This window comes from Bos taurus, chromosome 11 (assembly GCF_002263795.3).
Source record: "Bos taurus isolate L1 Dominette 01449 registration number 42190680 breed Hereford chromosome 11, ARS-UCD2.0, whole genome shotgun sequence".
Lineage (NCBI taxonomy): Eukaryota > Metazoa > Chordata > Mammalia > Artiodactyla > Bovidae > Bos > Bos taurus.
Window position 1 is genome coordinate 21,803,950 of NC_037338.1, and position 22,573 is coordinate 21,826,522.

Below are 22,573 nucleotides of genomic sequence, written 5' to 3' on the forward strand. Positions count from 1 at the left end.
ATGGATATTTCAATCCATGAATTAATTATCATACTAAAAGAAAATTTACTGTTGACTAACTGTGCTAGGGAGCCAGGTCATTATTTGAAAACTGGAAAATAAAGGATATCAAGCATTTAATCAGTAATTTCATAATGGAAAGGCCATATAAATTATTGAGATATACTGAGATGCATAGCAGAAGGCCCTTTGGCAGGTTCCATGGGACTGAGTGCCTGTTGCTCTTCGCCAGAATCAACTCAACAACAAACACATTCTAGAACTGCTTTTTCTTCCTTCCCTCTTTTGATTCCCGTATTGCCCTGTTGTTCATTGGGATTCTCAAATAAACTGCTGTGTGCAAACTTCTCTCTCAGGCTCTGCTGTGTGTCCTTGATCTTACACTTAACCTCACTGGATTCCAGTGGAATGTGCAGATATAACTCTCCTTGACCTGCCTAAGAGGTACGTTTTGAGAAACAGCTGAATAGGTATATAAAAGGTGGGGGAAGTCTGAAAGGAAGAAACAAGGGGAAAAAATTACATTTTTTTCGCTATCCCCTCTTTCATGTAAGAGCCTTTAGTAACAGGCATGTGTTAGTCACTTAGTCATATCTGACTCTTTGTGACATATAACCTACCAGGTTCCTTGATCCATGGGATTCTCCAGGCAAGAATACTGGAATGGGTTGCCATTTCCTTCTCCAGGGGATCTTCCCAACCCAGGGATTGAACCCGGGTCTCCCACATGGCAGGCAGATTCTTTATCTTCTGAGGCACCAGAGCATGGTGTACTGGTAAATGTTTAACAACTGGCTCTCCAGAAACAAATATAAAGCTCTGATTTGTACTGTTGGCCAATTTCCATAGTATAAATAGTTCCATGACTGATTGTGAACTGCATTAACTGAACATGGAGTTGGGAGGTGGTACGTAGTGGCTCCAGCACACCCCAGGAAGTAAAGGGTTGAAGGCACCAAACAGAGTGGTTTACAGACTTCCCAGAAGTGAGGGGAGGAAAATTAAGTTGATGACAACCTGCAGTGCTTGCTTTACCTTCAGTAACTATGATTCTGAAGCAAAACTATCAAGTCAAAGGGACTTGCCTTGTCTCCTGGGCTGCAGGCTGCAGATCTGGCCATCTGGTCCAATCTGTGGCTGTTTCTTAACTCCAAGTTTATTGAGAACGTCCTTATGTTGTAGCTCTAAAAGAACCAGAAACTCAGTTGCAGCCACAGTGACTTACAGTCTATATTTACCAAAGCTTCTTCCGTAAACATTATCTAGGCTCTGGAATGCTCACACCCACCCTTCATGGGCACACCACGCCCTATTCTCCCCTGCCTGAGTGTAGCCCTAATGACTCCCACCCAGCTCCCTAGGTGTCACACACCCTGCTTCTCTGGCCAGAGTTCAAGCCCTTGCCTGGTTTCCTTGAATGCCATCCAAGAGTTGCATACCTGTCTTTCCTGGGAGATTTCCAGCTGGCCCATAATTCCCTTCCCTTGGGGAGGTTAGCAGATAAAGCCTATCTACCTGACTTGCTGTAGGCACTGGCAGGCAGCTTGAACCTCTCCCCCTGCTAACAAACACTGCCATGGGGGCTCAGTGTTGGGTCTCTCAAGGCCTGATCCAAGGGGCCCATCCTCTCTGGGCACCACCTACCCCCCTCCCCAAGCTCCATAAACCATTGATTTCTGTTTGGTGCAGCTGAACACCCTCTCCTCACCTTTATCCACAAAGTACACAGCGGAATTTCCCATAACTGCTCTGGTTGCTTACCTTCTTGGAAAGCATCCAATGCTAGGAATCCAGCTCATTACAGACAGCCCAAATTAAAGTTTCTTAACCTTTATGATCAAACCAGTCAATCCTAAAGGAAATCAACCCCGAATATTCATTGGAAGGACTGATGCTGAAGCGCCAGTACTTTGGCCACCTGATGCAAAGAGCCAACTCATTGGAAAACACCCTTATGCTGGGAAAGACTGAAGGCAAAAAGGAGAAGGGAGTGGCAGAGGATTCGATGGTTAGATGACATCACTGACTCAATGGACATGCTGCTGCTGCTAAGTCACTTCAGTCGTGTCCGACTCTGTGTGACTCCATAGACCGCAGCCCACCAGGCTCCCCCGTCCCTGGGATTCTCCAGGCAAGAACACTGGAGTGGGTTGCCATTTCCTTGCCTCTAATTCAAGCTCAAGTTATTCGGGAAAGAGTCCCAGCTTCTGCTGTTAGACATGAGAGGCTGACCATGGAATATCCTTGACCTCTCTCTGCCTCCCAGCAGTCCTGAGAACTGGGGTCCAGTGTGTCCTCTAACTCCCCACAGAGGTTCCTCCTGCGAGACGCCTGCTGAGTTTGCAAGGACACAAAAATGGAAGTGCCTGAGGGGAGAGTTTCTTCCAAAGTTCTTGGCTGTCAAAGAAATGAATATATCAAATGACTCTGAAAGAAATGATGGAAGAGATCAACATTGTAGGCACCTGGGAGATCAGACTGTCCAAGTGACTTCATTCAAGAGGAGACAGGAGCCAGAGCAGAGACAATTCTGCACTGGAATTGCCAGCATTACGAGCAAGGTTTCAGGAAACTTATCAGGGAAGGTTAACTCGAATGGGCACTAATGAATTGATGACTCAGATCCAGGAACAGGTAAGACTGTAACAACCAAAGGGAGGTGTGATGTCATGTAATTATAACATCCCCTAGGGACTGGCACTGGGCTACAGGATGGGATTGGTTGTCCCCTGCCCAGTGAGCAAATGATCAGGTTTTTAACTAAAACATGGACTGTGAATATGCCCGGAATTCTTAATGCATGCACTTGAATCCTTTAGCTCTCTTATCAAAGACTTTCTTTGTATATAAAGGACTAAACTAGATATGGGCAGATCTTTAAAATGCATTAGACTGGGGCTACTTGAACCTTGTGTATTGTAGGTACTCAGAAAATGGCTTATTGATTATAATGTAATAAGGCTCATCCCTGTCATGGGGGGCTATGGCCGTGGTCTTTAAAGAGTGAGCGATAGTGACACATGTTCAGAAAATCCCACAATAGTCTACAGATGGGCTACCTCTCTGCTAGGACAGGGCTTCACCTGCTTATCCCCAAATGCAGGAGAGGTAAGACATAGCACCAAGCATTAATCTAAGTCTTGGAATCAGGCTGAGGGGATCAGATGTGTGTATTAACATAGATCTTAAAATCAGGAAAGCAGCCTTTCCCTCATCCTCCTCGTTTCCAAAAATATCTTTCTGAGATATTCTCTATTGTCTTCCCACTGCAGTTAGGTCAAAGTTTGCCTTATAAGGAATTTCACGGTTTTGAGAGCTCTCCCTATAGGAAGTTTTTCCTGCTGTTCTGCCTGAGTTGCCTTCTGCTTAATTTTAGTTCATTACATTTTTAAAGACAGGGAGGGCTTTATGGGGCAAAAGGCCGAGTCATCGTGGGAAGAATGAATCATTTCAAGAACAGCGAGATGGGGGGGGGGGGGGCGAGGCCAAGGCAGCTGAGGGCAGGAAGTTGGGGGTGGATGGGTGACTGAGAACAGCATCACAAGTTTGTCTTTTCTTCTGTTACTCCCACTAGGGGGTGCCCAGCATCCCAGGATAATCACTGTTACTAGGAAGTTGAGGTTGGAGGGGCATCTCCTTCTAATACAGAAGGGTACCAGTTGACCCCGGTTTCCTGCCTCTCTGTCCTGATCTGAGAAGAGATCCACAGGTGGGGCATAGGGAGTTGGGGGTAGGGGTCGGATGGTGGTATCAGATTAAAGGCACCAAGAAGGGGACAACAGAGGGTAAGATGGTTGGATGGCATCACCGACTCGATGGATATGAGTTTGAGCAAGCTCTGGGAATTGGTGTTGGACAGGGAAGCCTGGCGTGCTGCAGTCCATGGGGTCGCAAAGAGTCGAACATGACTGAGCAACTGAATTGGACTGAATGCCTCTCAGGCATTTGAGGAGTCTCTTTCCTTGGAAACCTCTGGGGATATCCTGGGTTCTCTCGAACCTAAGGGTCTTAAAGTCATTGGTTGGAGTGATTATGGACCAAAAAAGTCCTCCTGAGCCCAGGAGAAGTGGTGATATTTCACCTCTGGGGGGTAAAGAATTTGTGATAAGAAATGACCAGGACTGAGGGACTGGTTGCAGACCAGGGATGGAATAAAAATAAAAAATGAGGTGAGATTCTGAAATAGAGTAGGTAACGGGTATGGATGAAGATCATGGAGAGGTGACGGTATTTTGAGGGTCTCAAAACAGCTAGGCCATCAGAATGGTCACAGCATAACTTTAGTTGTGAATGGCTTTCTGAAAAGAAAATGGAACTTGCACTTTGATAGATGTGAGTTCAAATTTCAGCTCAGGCATTCAATAGCCATATGGCTTTGGCAATTTAGGAAAGTTATCCAGCATTTTTTCTCTTTTAATTTATTTTGTTATTGAAGTATAGTTGAATTCAATCTTGTGCAACATCTTTAATCCTTAATTTTCTCATCTTCAAAATGAGACTAATGATACTAGGACTATTTGAGAATTTAAAAGATATAAAGGCATATAAAGCACTAAATAACTCTAATCTTTTCCCTTTTCCTCTTTTCTGTTTGGAAATGATTGGGGGCAAGGAAGGGCTTCCCCGGTGGCTCAGCAATAAAGAATCTGCCTACAAGTTAGGAGCCACAGGAGATGTGGGTTTGATCCCTGGGCCGGGAAGATCCCCTGGAGTAGGGCATGGCAACCCACTCCAGTATTCTTGCCTGGAGAATTCCATGGAGAGAGGAGTCTGGTGGGCTTCAGTCCATAGGGCCGCAAAGAGACACGACTGAAGCGACTTAGCATGCACACATGCATAATGGCAAGGAAAGATGTATCTGTTCCTTTGGTTCTTGTCCTGAGATGTAGGATATCAAGACTGCAGCCCTGGGGTCAGAAGATCCTCCCTGGCCTCTGTGGTTTTCTGACCACAGGACTTCAGTGAGTACTCAGGGCACGCTGTAGAAGGCCTACCATCTTTGACCCTTTGGACAAATCCTCATACTCTTGGGGATTTTCAGCCATAATTTAGAAAACAGCCTCCAACTAAATTTTTAGAGGTCACCATCTGGTCCTGAGACCTTCAATCTTGGAGAATTAAACTTTCTTGTCTGCAGCCTCGCAGAGCACCAAAGCCTGGCCTGGAATCCAGGTGCAATGTTCTCTTGTATTAGCAGTTAATCCATGTTAATATGATAATGATTCACTATTATTTTCAGCACAGTTTTCCAAAATATGGGCCACAGACCACTTGTACCAGCATCAGCAGGTGGGCTTGATAAAAAATGCAGGTCCCTGGCCTCCTGCCAGACCTGTGCAATCAGACTCTCTAAAGTTAAAAAAGCAAAAGCTTAGAAAGTTAACCAGTCCCTCGTTACACTTTTACGAAAATGTTATGGAAACATAAGGCCTTAGTCATCCAGAATCTCCTTTGTGGAGGAAAATTGGAGCCCTTGGGCAGATTTCTGGTTGCTTCAAAAATTACGTATTTTACTCAACTTTAGCAGCATGTGTATGGTATTTTTTTATTAAAGATATCTTTATGTAATTGAAAAAAAAATCATACCTTAGAGGTGTTTCTGACCCTGCTTAGTTACAGGGCCAACTCTGTCCTTAGCCACTTATTCACTCCCCCCGGAACTTTCTAAACGCTAGAAACATTGCCGTGAAGGTCACAGACCATTTCTGTGGATACCCGATGAGACAGCGTGATTCGGAAAGTTCACTTTGATTCAGTCCTAAGCCACAGTGATAACCTGGTCAAGGCAGTGGGGGAGGGAAGGGAGTCCTGGTTCTTGTTTCTGGGGATGGGGGAGGGGGCCGCCAGAATAAAGGCTGATCACCAGCTTCCACTTCCTTTATGTTGACCGAGCTCTTGCTGCCAGTGTAGCTGTGCTTATACTGAGAGTTGGGGCAAAAATGAGCCCTTCCTCCAAAGCTGTGAACTCTGATCTCTTAGTCTAGAGAGAGATGAGTTGTGGACATTGAACAGACACCAGGAGCTTCCTCCTGACAACAAGGACTGCATGAGTTGGCTTTTCAGAGGGAACTTGTGACTTTGGATCACTCTGGAGAGACCAACGTTTTTTGGAAACAGCAGTGGCAGCAGCTTACGCATTAAAGTTCTGACCAGCTCTTATAGCCTTTTGAGTGAGAGGGTTCTACCTTGACCTCTGGGTGTCCCTGCATTGCAGAAACACAGTGGCTGTTCAGGGCATACTAGGAGCTGTGGGTAAAATTTCCAAGGAGTCACATCAGCTTCAGAGTGCCCAAAATGAGCATAAAAATGCTGCCAGGAAGACAGTCATTGGTACCATAAATCTTTTGGGGAACAAAGTAGAAAATTAATATTAGTGAAATAAAACAAGACAGGTCCTGGTGGTGTAGCTGATGTCACTGTCCTCAGCACCTAACTGCAGGTCAGGGGATGGGGTGACCAGGTGGAGCTGGTTTCAGCCTCTTTCCAAGAGAGGCTGCATCCCTCCCTGAACAGAACACTGGTGGTAAAGGGCTCTCCTCTTTATAAAAGGATGAATCATCCTTTGCATCCTTCCCAGTCTATTCCTTCCCTTATTTTCCAGGAAACAAGAGGATTCATCTGACTTAACTGGAGATGGCTCCCTTTCCTAATTTTTGTTCCATTCCTGAAGCTTCCGCCCTGCAGGGCTCAGCGTGAGCAGACAGGAACACGGGAAGAGGCAACCACCCGAGAGGTACCAGTTCCCAGAGGCAGAGCGGCCCCTCTGCCGGGCCTGGGCAAAGAAAACTCCCCACCTCTTTCTTGTATTCAGTGGGGTTTTGCTGAACCTGGAAAGGAAGTAAATTCCAAAGGCAGGAAATGACCCAGAGACCATAACAATATGTGAAAAGCCAAGCCGGTACTTCCGTGGCTTTATTTCAAACTATTTTAATCTGTGTCCCAGGAAGCCTAACCCATTACCAGATGGAAATCTGTTTCCAGACGCCTCTGGGCATCTGCCACTCCCGGCTGGTGACATTTGTACGTTTCAAGAAGGCAGACCTGTCCTGATAGCTTCAAACTTCCAGAGAGGGGCAACCCCAGGAGGGTCCTCAGGTCTCTGGCTGGGAGCATCGACCATCTGATGTGCTTCGTCATAGCTGAATTGTTGCTGGCCCCCAGCCTAGAACACTGGCATGCCTAGTCTGTTCTTGAAGACTCACAGGATCTGAAATCAAAAAGCCCTGTGGTGCCAGAAAAAGCTGGCTGCCTTGCTGGCTGCCTAATCCCTTCCCACCAGGCTTCCCTAAAGAAACCGATGAGTCAGGAAGGAAGAAAACGTACCTGAGGGAGAGCTGGGTTGGGCTGGTCTCTCTCATTGCTTCTGAAAATTCCTCCTGTTTTGCAATGCGGGTCACGTTTGGCCATTCGGTTGTGCTTTTCCTGTGTCTTCCTCTATCATCTTTCTCTTCGAGGAACATTTCATTTACCACTCATGAAATTGTTAGGGGTAGCACACTGATTGAAACCGCCCACCCTGGCCAGGCACCATAGTAACCATTTACATGAGTTGTTTTATGACAGCAGATCCTGATAAGGAATACGGAACTAATAAGCCACCACCAACCGGAAGAGTTCAGGAAAGGTCGAAAGGAAACACCGCATGTCCATCCACTTTCCAGAATCCCTCTGGCTAGCATCCATCTTGGCTGAGCGATGCGTGTGCCACCAGGAAGGACTCTGAATCAGAATGATTGGCCAAAGACCACCCGGAAACTAATCCCATCACCATAAAACCGGAGACTGTGAGCCACGCGGCAGAGCAGTTCTCCTGGGTTCCCTTACCCTACTGCTGTCCATCTGGGTGCCCTTTCCCAGTAAAATCTCTTGCTTTGTCAGCACGTGTCTCCTCGGACAATTCTTTTCCGAGTGTTAGACAAGAGCCCAGTTTCAGGCCCTGGAAGGGGTCCCCTCTCCTGCAACAAAATCAGCTTGGCAAAAACAGGAGTCCCTCTGATGGGGAGTTAGTCAGTGTTGTAAAGATGTTTTCACTTAACTTTTGTCCCCAGGAGCAGGGTAAGAAAAACTTCCCACCTTGACTCCCAGATGGAACCATTGTTTACCTGCCTTGTTCTGGCCCCGGGGCCTCTGCTTTTCCTGGCTTTTAATTTTTCTGAGCACCATCCATCAGTCTTCCCACGGGTTTTAAACACAGTGACTTCTGGGATACTTGCTTCAAACAGGTATCCTGCTAATCCCCTCCCCTAGTAATCAGACCCTGATGCTGGTAAAGACTGAAGGCGGGAGGAGAAGGGGATGACAGAGGATGAGATGGTTGGATGGCATCATTGATTTGATGGACATGAGTTTGAGTAAGCTCCGGGGGTTGGTGATGGACAGGGAAGCCTGGAGTGCTGCAGTCCATGGGGTTGCAAAGAGTCGGACACAACTGAGCGACTGAACTGAACTGAACTGAGTAATCAGAGACTAGCCCATAGTTGAATTGATAATATGCCTAAATCTTTCAGCACTTTTGAAATGTTAAACAGATTAAAGGATAAAGAATCCAATATATTTGTTGACATCTGGTGTATAGAAAATCGCCAGCAAGAAAAGAAGTGGAGAGTTCCACATCAGGCAGGGGGAATGAAGAGCAGCAGTGAAGGGCGCTGCCCTCCTTGTTCTGACATCAGATACCTGTCCTGGAGTCCCAGTGGCGCTGAGCCATCTATCTACAATTTGTGTGCTGTTTCTTATGAAAGTGGTTTTAAATAGTATATTCTGATAAGCTTGGATTTATCCTTGGACACGGAATGTATTTTCCATTACAAGACAGTAGCTTAATGTCAGAGGTAGTCTGTATCAATTATCTGAAGGTAGTAATGAACAGAAGATAAGAGAACAGGGGATCTTCCTAAAAAGGAGGGAGGGGGCGGAGAGAGAGAGAGAAAGAAAAAGTCTTTTTCGTTGTTGCCGGGAAGAGACAGTCTTGTAGGGAGTATAAGATATATGAGTCTCTCTCTTTCTCCCCTTTCCTCTGCTGATGGAAAAGGAGCCAGGAAAAGCTAGAAACAGGAGACAGAGGGAGGCCATCCCTTCAACTGTTAATAGCAGCCAAATAGGATAAATAGTTCATATTTATGATGATGATGACAACTGTGATGATGAAGAGAACATTTTGACCCAGATGAAAAAAAACAAAGACTTGATTTCAAGCTATGCTTAAGTCCCACATATTCCTGTTAGAGCCTCTTACATGATCCAAGGGACAGGAATTTAGGATGAATGAAATAAATATAATTGGATAGAAAAGTCAGGATTAGAATAAAATGTGATTGAGAATGGTTAAAAAAATTAGAAGGTGCCAAATTCCACCTATTTTTGTACTGCTTTCAGTCTTGAATGGTCTGTTAAAAGATAACATGATGAGTTAAAAACTTCTTTTCTTTTTTTTTGAGTTATAATTGACACATAATGTTATATTGATTTCAGGTATAACCCTGCTTATTTAACTTATATGCAGAGTACATCATGAGAAATTCTGGGCTGGATGAAGCACAAGCTGGAATCAAGATTGCCAGGAGAAATATCAATAACCTCAGATATGCAGATGACACCACCTTTATGGCAGAAAGTGAAGAACTGAAGAGCCTCTTGATGAAAGTGAAAGAGGAGAGTGAAAAAGTTGGCTTAAAGCTCAACATTCAGAAAACGAAGATCATGGCATCTGGTCCCATCACTTCATGGGAAATAGATGGGGAAACAGTGGAAACAGTGTCAGACTTTCTTTTTCTGGGCTCCAAAATCACTGCAGATGGTGATTGCAGCCATGAAATTAAAAGATGCTTACTCCTTGGAAGGAAAGTTATGCCCAACCTAGATAGCATATTAAAAAGCAGAGACATTACTTTGCCAACAAAGGTCTATCTAGTCAAGGCTATGGTTTTTCCAGTGGTCATGTATGGATGTGAGAGTTGGACTATAAAGAAAGCTGAGCGCCGAAGAATTGAAGCTTTTGAACTGTGGTGTTGGCGAAGACTCTTGAGAGTGCCTTGGACTGCAAGGAGATCCAACCAGTCCATCCTAAAGGAGATCAGTCCTGGGTGTTCATTGGAAGGACTGATGTTGAAGCCGAAACTCCAGTACTTTGGCCACCTGATGTGAAGAGCTGACTCATTTGAAAAGACCCTGATGCTGGGAGGGATTGGGGGCAGGAGGAGAAGGGGACGGCAGAGGATGAGATGGTTAGATGGCATCAGCAACTCAATGGACATGGGTTTGTGTAAACTCCGGGAGTTGGTGATGGACAGAGAGGCCTGATGTGCTGTGGTTCAGGGGTCACAAAGAGTCGGACACGACTGAGCGAATGAACTGACTGACTTATACAGGATAAGGATTCGTTATTTGTATATATTACAAAATGATCACCATATGTCTAGTTAAAGCCATCACCATACATAGCTACAAAAGTTTTTTTTCCTCTTGTGATGAACACTTTTTTTTTTTTTGGCCGCAGTACACACTACACGCCATGTGGGATCTTCCAGGATCACACCACACAGCGTGCAGGATCCAGCAGGAAGCAAACCTGTGTCCCCTGTAGTGGAAGTGCAGAGTCCTAACCACTGGGCAGCCAAGGATGAAGACTTTTAAGATCTACTCCCTTAGCAACTTTCAAATATGAAATTAGTAATATTAACTGTAGTTACAACACTATGCATTATATACCCATGACTTACTTATTTTATAACTGGAAGTTTGTACCTTTTGACCTCCCTCACCCATTTTGTGCCCCCTCACCACCACCCATCTGTTCTCTGTATCTATTTATGAGCTCAAGTTTAAAACTGCACTTTTATTTAAATGTATAACAGAGCAGAAGATTTTGTTAACCTCTCTGAGACGTATATTTGGGATGTCTGGCCACTGGGGACCTTCTCATCCTCTACAGGCTTCACCAGAAACAAAGAACAGAGGAGGAAATACACAGCTTCTTGAGTGCTAGCGGTGAAAGGCCAGAGTTCTGACAGTAAATGTTATATTCTGTTTAATCCCAGCTTTAGCAGAGGTAGTTGCTAGACATTTAAAATGGATGATTTTATTTTACAAATGGGAGGATAGAATAAAAAATTGAAAAAGAATAGAGTCAAGAATTCCAGACTATTTGCTAGGTGCCCAGGAAACCACCGCAAATTCACGGAGGTTCTGTGGTGTAGGTTAAATGTCGAGGGTGATGCTTGACATCTGTTGGCCCCAGGTGGACTACTTGGTCAAGGTTGTTCAGGGTTTCAACATTAGATTGTGCTGCACTCCTTTCAAAGATATCTTTGGGTTTTCAGCAGCTGTTATAAAATGAGACTAGTAAGTAAAAATCTGTGTGAACATGAGGTGAATGAGTGGTGGTGTCTAAACAGCTTCCAAGGTTTGAGAAGATGTTCAATGCCCAGTTGTCATACATATCTTTTTATAAATAAATGTGGTTAAGAATAAAATTAAAATATTTTTTTCTTTCAATTTATGGGTATTATTTTTTTTCAAATAGCTAAGTTGTTGGGATCTTCCTATTGGATAAATGAGATTTATAGTGTTTTTTTTGGCCCAGGATCTCTGTGAAAAAAATTACTGAGACAGTAAGAAGCCATGAATTGGAAAAGTTTGGGAACCTCAGGATTAGAACAATACAAATTGTCTCAATGGGTGAAGATGGATTTTAATGACTTAGGCTCAATGGTGAGTATAGAAAAGTAATTCTATTTTTTTTCCCTAGACTATCCAGGGAACTGCTCATAGTAGTTCCCCTGTGGAAACAGGAACATTCTTAGTCTGAAGGTTTTTTATTAATGTAACTATTTGGTAGACTATTAAAAGTTGTCTTGTACAAGGATTCTCAAACTATCTTTCAATCTGTCATAGACTATGTGATAACTTGTGGTAACTTGGCTGGGCCAGGGAGCCCAGATATTTGTTATTCTAGATGTTTCAGCAAAGGTAATTTTTTAGATGAGATTGACAACTAAATCAGTAGTTGAGTAAAGCAGAATGTCTCTATAATATGGGTGGGCCTTATCCAATCAGTTGAAGGTCTTAACAGAACAAAGACTGAACTCCCCTGAGCAAGAAGGAATTCTGTATATATAAACACACACACACACACACACACACACACACACACCTTCTGTTGGTTCTGTTTCTCTGGAGAACTCTAATACAGATTGATACTTTTAAAAAATGCAATAAAAGTAAACTTCTAGGAAATCAATCATATGCTTAAATATTGTAAAAATGTTAAATTGTTATACAACCTTCTAAATGCTTAACTTCAGTTGCCATATTTAGTTTGTCTGATTAATAATAATAGTCTGTTTTGTAAATAAGTTCATTTGTATCAGTTTTAGATACCACATATAGTGATATCATGTGATATTTGTCTTTCTTCCTCTGACTTACTTCACTTAGTATAATAATTTCTAGGTCCATCTATGTTCTGAAGATGATGTTATTTTAATCTTTTTTACAGCTGAGTATTATTCCACTGTACATAAATATACATCTTTATCCATTCACCTGTAGATGGACATTTAGATTGCTTCCATGTCTTGGCTATTGTAAACAGTGCTACAACAAACATTAAGATGCATGTATCTTTTTGAATTATGACCTTCTCCAGATATATGCCCAAGAGTGGGATTGCTGGATCATATGGTAACTCTATTTTTTATTTTTTAAGGAACCTTCATATTGTTCTCCATAGTGGCTATACCAGTTTACATTCCCACCAACAGTGTAGGAAGGTTCCTTTTCTTCACACCCTCTTCAACATTTATTATTCATACTTTTTGATGATGACCATCCTGACCAGTGTGAGGTTATATTTTATTGTAGTTTTGATCTGCATTTCTCTAATAATTAGCAATGTTGAGGATCATTTCATGTGCCTGTTAGCCATCTGTTTGTCTTTGGAGAAATGTCTATTTAGGTCTTCTGCCCATTTTTGATTGGGTTGCTTATTTCGTTGATATTGAGGAGGAGAGGAATAAATTAGTAACAGATACACACTGTGCTGCTGCTACTGCTGCTAAGTCGCTTCAGTCGTATCCGACTCTGTGCGACCCCATAGACGGCAGCCCATCAGGCTCCACCATCCCTGGGATTCTCCAGGCAAGAACACTGGAGCGGGTTGCCATTTCCTTCTCCAATGCATGAAAGTGAAAAGTGAAAGTGAAGTCACTCAGTCGTGTCCGACTCTTAGCGACCCCATGGACTGCAGCCCACCAGGCTCCTCCGTCCATGGGATTTTCCAGGCAAGAGTACTGGAGTTGGGTACATATCTATATATAAAACAGATAAATAACAAGGCCCTACTGTATAGCACAGGGAATGATATTCAATATTTTATTATAACCTATAATGGAAAAATAATCTGAAAAAATATATATTCTTATATATGTATATAATAAGGGTTTCTCAGGTGGCTCAGTGGTAAAGAATTTGCCTGCCAATTCAGGAGATGCAGGAGATCAGGGTTTAATTCCTGGGTTGGGAAGATTCCCTGGAGGAGGAAATGGCAAACCACTCCAGTACTCTTGCCTGAAAAATTCCATGGACAGAGGAACCTGGCAGGCTACAGTCCATGAGCTCACAGTTTGACACAATTTAGTGACTGAGCACACACACATATATAATACTTATTATATATATTCTTTTGTATATATAATATATATATATATAAAACTGAATTACTTTGTTGTATACCTGAAACTAACACAACACTGTAAATCAACTATACTTTAGTTTAAAAAAAAGTAAAGAAAAAAAAGTGGATGTTAAAAACTGTACTTTATAAATAAGTTGCATTTTGTAAGTAAAATCTTCATGGAAATAAAAGAAACTGCTGGCAGAAAAGACCCCATGGATGGGTGACTCAAAGCCCCCCTCTCAAAAAAAAAAGAATTTGTGGGACACACTTTCTGTAGCATTGATCTCATAAAAATGTTAATATATCCAGGTGTGTGTGTATGTGCTTGGTTGCTCATCATGTCTGACTGAGCAGCCCCGTGGACGGTAGCCTGCCAGTTTCCTCTGTCCATGGAATTTTCCAGGCAAGAATACTGGAGCAGGTTCCCATTTCCTTCTCTGGGGATCTTCCTGACCCAGGCATTGAACCGGCATCTTTTGTATCTCCTGCATCAGCAGGTGGATTCTTTACCACTAGTGCCACCTGGGAAGCCCATATATACCCACACACGCACACATGTATTTATTTACTTTTTATTTTGAACTAATTTTAAATTTACTGAAAAGTTGTAGAACTGGTACAGAGCTTTGCTGTATATACCCGAGTTTCCCAATTTTAACATCTCTACAACCAAGTACAATTTTCCAAATGAAGACATGAACACTGGTACCAAACTATTAACTAAACTTCAGAGCTTAAGTTTCACCAGATATATATTTAAATAGTGAAGTCACTACTCTAGGATGTACAACTTTAGCACGTACTGGGTCAGAAGATTTTTGCAGAATGGGTTGAAACTGATGCTTTGCTTGCGGATCAGCCAGCTGAGAATAGAACAGTTTGACAGCAACTGTGGATTGTTCTATAGAAGAACATACAAACCACAAACCTCAGTAAAAAACATCACATATATTGATAGAGCCAATACCATAGTTCTTAAGCTTAACTGTCATTACTGCCAGAAATAACAAATACTTTTGTATTTAGAGATGTTCAGTTCAGTTCAGTCGCTCACTCACGTCTGACTCTTTGCAACGCCATAAACTGCTGCACGCCAGGCCTCCCTGTCCATCACCAACTCCCGGAGTCCACCCAAACCCATGTCCATTGAGTTGGTGATGCCATCCAACCATCTCATCCTCTGTCGTCCCCTTCTCCTCCTGCCCTCAATCTTTCCCAGCATCAGGGTCTTTTCAAATGAGTCAGCTCTCTGCATCAAGTGGCCAAAGTATTGGAGTTTCAGCTTCAATATCAGTCCCTCCAATGAACACCCAGGACTGATCTCCTTCAGAATGGACTGGTTGGATCTCCTTGCAGTCCAAAGGACTCTCAAGAGTCTTCTCCAACACCACAGTTCAAAAGCATCAATTCTTTGGCGCTCAGCTTTCTTCACAGTCCAACTCTCACATCCATACATGACCACAGGAAAAACCATAGCCTTGACTAGACAGACCTTTGTTGGCAAAGTAATGTCTCTGCTTTTTAGAGAGGTTAGTCACTTAATAACAAAATGCTTAAATGTGAATCTGAAATGGTGTGCATTTTTTGCCAAGTGATTGTTTTCTATCTCTTCTGTAAAGTCTTTTATGACCTTTCATAGGTAGAACCCACTGTAATGGCTTTTGGGGCCTTACTGTGACTTCACAGATGTCTGTCATCGTACCAGTAACAGTCACTATTACTATAATTTGGGTGGGTACCTGCTAAACTGTGAGGTACTTGTGGGCATGGGTGTGTCTTGCTCACACTGATAGCTCAGTGCCTGGCCTAATGCCTGTAGCATAGCAAGCCTGCAACACATGCTCACTAAAGAAAGGAAGTAACTAGTCAAACACACAATACGTTCATATCAACATTTTTTCACTTGTTGGAAAAATAGCCTGTGTGTGTGCTTGGTTGCTCAGTCATGTCCTACTCTCTGCAGCCCCATGGACTGTAGCCCACCAGGCTCCTCTGTCCATGGAATTTTCCAGACAAGAATACTGGAACAGGTTGCCATTTCCTCCTCCAATGGATCTTTCCCACCCAGGGATCAGACGGTTGTCTCCTGCATCTCCTGCATTGGCAGGAGGATTCTTTACCAACATGCCACCTGGGAAGCCCTAACTCAAAATTATGCTAGTGACGAAGACAAGGCTGCAGGTACATTTAAAAGGAAAAGCTTACAAGGGCCTTGTGTTTGAGAAACAGGCTTTGAATGCCAGGTATGACCTACAGACTGAATAAAGAATATCGCTGTTGCAAATAACACAAATATCTGATGCTGACTCACTTATTCCATAAATGGATTGTTCTCTGAAGGTAACTTTATCCATCCGAGTAAAACCCGATTTCCACTTAGACTGGTGTGTTATTAATAATTATCATAATTATTCAGCATTTATGCAGTATGTGTTTTAAAGTGTTATTTTCCTCATTCTTAATGAGCTATGCAGACAGAGGTAATGAAAGGTAATCTAGTGTCACATGCAGCTGGTATTCATTACATTGTGATTGACTGATTCATTACTGAACTCAGTTAGGGACAGGTAGCTGCAAACTTATAGGAAAAAAGCCTCCCTCACTTTTACATGGAGGAAGTGTGGGGAGTGGGAGAGGCTGGGGAGTAAGGGGCAGGCAGAGACTAGAGAGGCCAGGAGTTCCTCCCAGATGGGAACGGAGCAGCCTTCCGAATCCCTGACCCACTTCAGCAATCCGCAAGGCACTCTGGGATTACATACGCAGAGTGTTTATTTGCCCTGTGAAGGAGTGTCCATTGGGATCAGAGCTGCTGTTTCTTAGGAACAAACTGTTTAGGGATTGCTTTTGCGGGCTTCCCAGGTGGCTCAGAATCCACCTGCAGTGCAGGAGACCTGGCTTCAATCCCTGGATCCCAATCCCTGGATCAGGAAGATCCCCTGAAGGAGGAAATGGCAACCCATTCCAGTATTCTTGCCTGGAGAATTCCATGGAGAGAGGAGCCTGGCAGGCTACAGTCAGACATGACTGCATGACTAACATACACATTTTATGAATCTGGGATTAATTGCCAGCATTCTACTTATGCTTATATCATCTGATTATAAAGCTGGGAAAAATAAGATCTCAAGAAAAATTTATAGAAATTCAGAACATAAAAGCTGAATAGTGAGATATTCTCATAGGAGATACTGCAATTATGGTAGGGTGACTAGTGAGAAAGGAAAGTGTGGATCCTAAGTGTCCCTAGTGGCCAAGGACGATTGGAATATGTCCTTGAGAAACGGAAAGAAGAGATGTGTCTCCTATTTGTTGGAAACCTCACTTCCTTCTAGAAGCCCTGCTCAGTGGGTTGCCCTGGTTCTGTCAATTGAAAGATGAAAAAGGCTCTAACAATGGGAGTTGTAATTAAGGTTGGGTTGTTGGCTTAAAAAAAATAATGTATTAGGTCTCTGGTAAGTACTCAGAAATCCTTCATCTCGCCGTTTTTTTTTAATTAGCACATGACATTCGTGTACTTTGGTTTCATTGGGCAGTGACCACAAATATTTGTCTGGAACCCAACTTGGAAGAAAGGAAAGTTGAGAAGATAAAAATACAGACCTTTCCTGGCAGTTGAGTTGGCTGGGAGAAATACAGAAAAGCTCAGGGAAATGTGCTGCTATAAACTCAAAAATCTACTTTGTCAGAGGCCTGGCAGGCCAGGTTAGCCTGGGGCCATACATGAATGCCACCAGGGAAGTAAAAGAACCAGCCTGGAGCACTCAGAAAGGTGGCAAAGCAGATTTCTCTTATCTTGGGTAGAAGCTCAGATCCAGAAGTCAGAGAGTGTTATGAGGGTTAAGTGAGATAATGCCTGCCAAGGTGACCAACGCACAGCCTGGCACCTAGCAGATGCTTGGGACAACCTGGGTTTCCTTCCCTACTGTGATTTCATCAGGCCTGGGCGTGGGTGTCTGAAAACACTGTCTCAGAGGATAGCTTCCTGCCATGCTGGTATTCTACATTTTCAAAACCACGGGAAAGCTGGACTCATGCAAACTCCAAATTCTTCTGTTCAGGTTGAGAATAGCCATAGCTAGGGATGCAGCTCAGTTTCTTCATTTGCAAAATATTATATTTCTGGGAAATAAACTTGAGACCCGAGTGAGGAAGCACACCTGATATCATTTCTTCAGATAACAATTGGTATGGATTTCAACTCAGAAGAGGACCCTAAGAACTCCCTCCCACAGGGACTACTGTTATTTCTATTCGAGGAAAGGACCCAATCTCTGGGATGCCTGAGCTAAGATTTCTTGGTAGTACCTTACCAGTTTCTCACAGATACGTTGCTTGGAAGCCTAAACCAGGGGGCAGCAGGGAGCTTTGATTCCAGCTGGTCCCCTCTCCACCAGCTTGGTCAAAACATCAACAGAGTCCTGCCGTTTGCGACCACCTTTTGACCAGGAAGTCCTACCTGCTGCATCTTCCTGGCCAAAAGGCACGTCCCTGGCCAGCTGTCCTTTTTAGCCTCTTATCCTGCTGTGGTGCTGCATGTTCTTTCATCATGCTTTTATTTTTAGTCTCTTTTCTATTGGATTCTTCTCGTCACCTTTGAAGTGTGCTGAAGTCTCCCACTGAGAGTGGAGTGGGAGGAGTGGAGACAACCATATCACAACCGTACATTCTTCTTGAACCATTACATTTTCTTCTCCCCCTTATAGAGCATTCTAGAAAGAATATTTATACTTGTGGACTCTGTTTCTCACTTCCCACTCGCTCCTCTGGTCACTCTCAGCTTGGCTCCTGAGCCATCAACCAAACCAAACAGCTTGTGCTGAGGTCCTTTCTCTTCCCCTGCCTCCCCAGCAGTCATCTGTCCTGTTCACCATCCCTCCTGGGACCACTGTCTTTTCTTAGCTTCACTGATACAAGACTTTTCTGGTCTCCTCTGTCTTCTCTGACAGCTAATTTACTATCATTTTTTGTAGCCTTCTCTATTCTTTTCAAATTAACAAATATTAAAATACCCAAGGTTCACTCCTAGACTCTCTTCCCTCCTTCTATATTTTATTCATGCCAAAAACGTTTTCCCAGCCTAGATCTCTCCTCTGAGCTCTAGACCCACGTATCCACTTCCTACTTAACATTTCTACTTGGGAAGTCTCACAGATATTGAAAATATAACACATCCAAAACCAAACTCTATTTTTTTTTCAATTTTAGTATTTAAAAAGTAGAGTTGATTTATAATGTGTTAATTTCTGCTGTAGAGCCATGATTCAGTTTAAGGTATATCTATTCTTTTCCATCATGGCTTATCACAGGGTACTGAATATAGGTCCCTGTGCTGCACAGCAGGCCCTTGTTGTTTATCCATTCTATATAGTTTGCATCTGCTCATCCCAAACTCCCAATCCATCCCTGTCTTTGTCTTGGCAACCGCAAGTCTGGTCTCTATTTCTGTGCGTCTGTTTCTGTTTTCTAGATAGGTTCATTTGTATCTTTTATTATTTTTTTTTTCCAGCTATACCACACAGCATGCAGAACTTCCCCAACCTGCTATTAAACCCGTGCCCCCTGCATTAGAAGCATGGAGTCTTAACTGGACCAATAGGGAAGTCCTTGTATCATATTTTAGATTCCACATACAAGTGATACCATATATCATTTGTCTCTCTCTTTCTACTTACTTCACTTAGTATAATAATCCCTAGTTGCATCCATGTTGCTGCAAATGGCATTATTTTGTTGTTTTTTTAGGGCTGAGTAGTATTCCATTGTGTATATGCACCACATCTTCTTTATCCATTCCTCTGTAGATGGACATTTAGATTGTTTCCATGTCTTGGTTATTGTGACTCGTGCTGCTATGAACATAGGGTGCATGCATGTTTTTGAATTATAGTTTTTAAACTTGATCTCCATCCCCAACCTCAAATTTCTTCAGTGTTCCCCATCTCATTGAAGAGTTAAATAGGCCAGAACTTGAGTCTCCAAGACCCTTCCCTCTGCCTTACGCTTCACATTCAGTTTTGCCTTCTAAACCTCTCCTGAATCCATAATCTTGTTCCTTCTTCCTTTCCCACTATCCGGAGCTACCATCATCTCTTACTTAGATTGCTACAAAAGCCTCTTTACTGGTCTATCTGCAGCCATTTTGACCTTTACCTCTCACAACATATCCAGGGTGATTTCTTCATCTGATCTTTATGGCCACCACTGCCCAGGCTGAAAATGGTTGAAATGCTTGAATTTCTTTCCATTATTTTAGGACACAATATTCTTAACATACCCTGCACCTATCCAGCTTTATCTGAAACCATGCCCCACCATGCTTTCTGCACACCAGCCACTCTGGCCTTCTTTCACTTCCTTTTACTTGGTATGTTTCCCTTTCTCAATAGTTTTTTGCCCAGAAAGCTCCTCACCCCTCTTCAACTTGTAACTTCGCCCCTTTCTTCAAGTCTTTCTCAGTTGTGGCTTCCCCAGAACTGTCTTCCCTGACCTCTATATCCAGGGCAAATCTCTACCATATGACACTGGGTACTTCTCCTTCATATCATGATCATGGCTGTAATTTTATATTTATTGTGATTATTTGGTTCAGATAAATTTCTCACTGACTGTAGACTCCATGAGGGTAGGGACTGTGCCTGGTTTTCTGTGCCTAGACCCAGCACAGAGCCTAGTATGTGTAATACATAGAAGATGCTTGGTAAATATGTTTGTTGAATAGACGACTGAATGAATGAACATGGACTTAGGTTTTCTGTGATTTCTTTGGCTCCCTCTTTTTTTGGCTATCTCACCCACGCCTTATCCTTTGTCTAGTCGTTGGAAACTCAATCATGACTTTGGTTTACATGTTCAGTGCCACTGCTGGGTCTTCTCCCTATGTTGGTAGGGAAACTCATGAGATTCTGCATAACCTTTGGACAGCGTCCTCCGGTGGACACTTCCTCTCATGCAATAATTTTGTTATTATCAGAATTCTGTTCAGAACTTCAGGCTTAGATAATAAGAGAGAGCCATCTGGGTTGGGGGTGGAGTAGAGAATCTCCCACCTAGAATAATAAGATCATGGAGTTGGAAGAAACCCTTGGTAATCATTTAATTTCTCAAGTGAAGCAGACATTCTTTCTGTACCACTCCTGGCAGATGCTGTTTTGTCGCTAAGTCGTGTCTGATTCTTTTGCGACCCCATGGACTGTAACCTGCCAGGCTGCTCTCTCCATAGGATTTCCCAGGCGAGAATAGTGGAGTGGGTTGCCATTTCCTTCTCCAGGGGATCTTCTCTATCCCAGGATTGAATCCGCATCTCCTGCACCGGCAGGTAGGTTCTTTACTACTGAGCCACCAGGGAAGCCCCTCCTGGAAGATACTAGTAGCTAATGTTTATTGAGCACAGGCATGTTACTGTCTTAAGAACATTGATATGAATGAACCTATTGAATCCTTTGTAACCAAATGATAAGTACAGTTACTGTAATACATCTTTTGTAGATGGAGAAATGCTATGCTACCTTTGTAGTTAGCCAGTGTTTATGTGGACACTTCCAGAAATGGGAATTCACTCCACTATGAACTGGATAGTAGTTATTTCCCCTAGTTCCAGCCTCTATTGTATAGAATAGCCTGCTCCAACTTCCACAGACAGTCATTAGAATATTTTCAAATAGTAAGAATAGTTTTTTTCCTGTTTATAAAAATAACATATTCTTGTTGTATAAAATTTGGAAAAGTTCAGAAGAGTATAAGGAAAATAAGAATCTTTGATAAACAAGGAGAAAATAAATGTTAACTGCCCAGAAACCATTAGCTTTTCGTTATTGTTTTTAACATCTATATTTCTTTAAGGGCCCGTATAAAATCTCTGGCCAGTCAAGACACCTAGTTCTCTGTCCCATGACCTTTCAACAAGCCAGATGTTTTTTCTTTGTATAAAATTCTAAATGTGAAATTTTGTATTTATCCCTTATAAACTATATTTTGCTTATTTTGATTTTTTTCTTCCATACTGCTGAAACTTTAAAATCTACATTCTGCTACCTAGTATGTTAGCCTTCCAGCTTTGTATGCTACATGATTTTGATAACAGAACTTTCCAAATGTTTATTCTAGACATTGATAAGACGTTGAGCAGTAAAGAGCTCTGTGATGCTCTCTCAGGACCCTCCCTCCAGGCTCACATGGATCCTTTCATCAATCATTTAGTATGGCCGCTCAAGAAAATACAAATCAGTGATCACGTCTCAATTTCTAAGTGCTCACAAATCATCATTTAAATACTCCATTCTAGAATTTTCCTGGAAATCCTTCCATGTCAATCTGTTACATCAGACTTTTCACTGCAGTGGAAGGGGCTGAGTGTAGATAAACTGGCCCTGATTAACATTTAATGGGGCTGAAGAAAGGATCCCATGGGTGTACATTGTCTTATTCTTATTACTTCAGGAGATCAGCTTCCTGTCAACATACAGGAAACTGGAAAGCTGCAGTCTAATAATACAGTCACTGACAGGAAAATTATTGTTTAGATGGCCCTTCCGGATTTCTCAATTGAATAATCTTGATGAAGAATGACTGTTTGTATTTTTTTTCTTTTTATGACTTGGATCAACTTTCAAGGCTACCTGACTTCATGTAGTAGATGGGCTGCTTCCATGTTGCATAAAAATTCTTTTTTTGGAAGTCAATTCTACCTAAAATGTACTACTGCAGGAGTTTCCTTTTTAAGGCCATCCTGACGTGAGACATTTTATGAAGTCAAGGATCCTTCAGTGATTTATCTCTTTGAATTTTAAAAATCAGAGTTGCTTAAAGCAAAGAAAAATGATACTGCATATTTCTTTGCTTTTGGAAACGTCGGGTAACATTATGTTTTATGACTGTCATTTTGAGCAAACAGGATTGGTA

The 22,573-nt window shown here is 42.6% G+C and overlaps 1 protein-coding gene across 3 annotated transcripts in view; it reads left to right on the forward strand.

Moving 5' to 3' along the window:
- Positions 1-22,573, forward strand: part of TMEM178A (transmembrane protein 178A) — a 285,171-nt gene that overhangs the window by 68,507 nt on the left and 194,091 nt on the right. The window contains exon 1 of one of the 3 annotated variants that reach the window (XM_024998927.2): positions 11,584-11,709. The exons of the other annotated variants lie outside the window; for them this stretch is intronic. The gene's annotated coding sequence lies outside the window, so the exon portion shown is untranslated. Of the gene's footprint in view, positions 1-11,583; positions 11,710-22,573 lie in introns of those variants that run through there. 3 annotated transcript variants of the gene reach the window in all.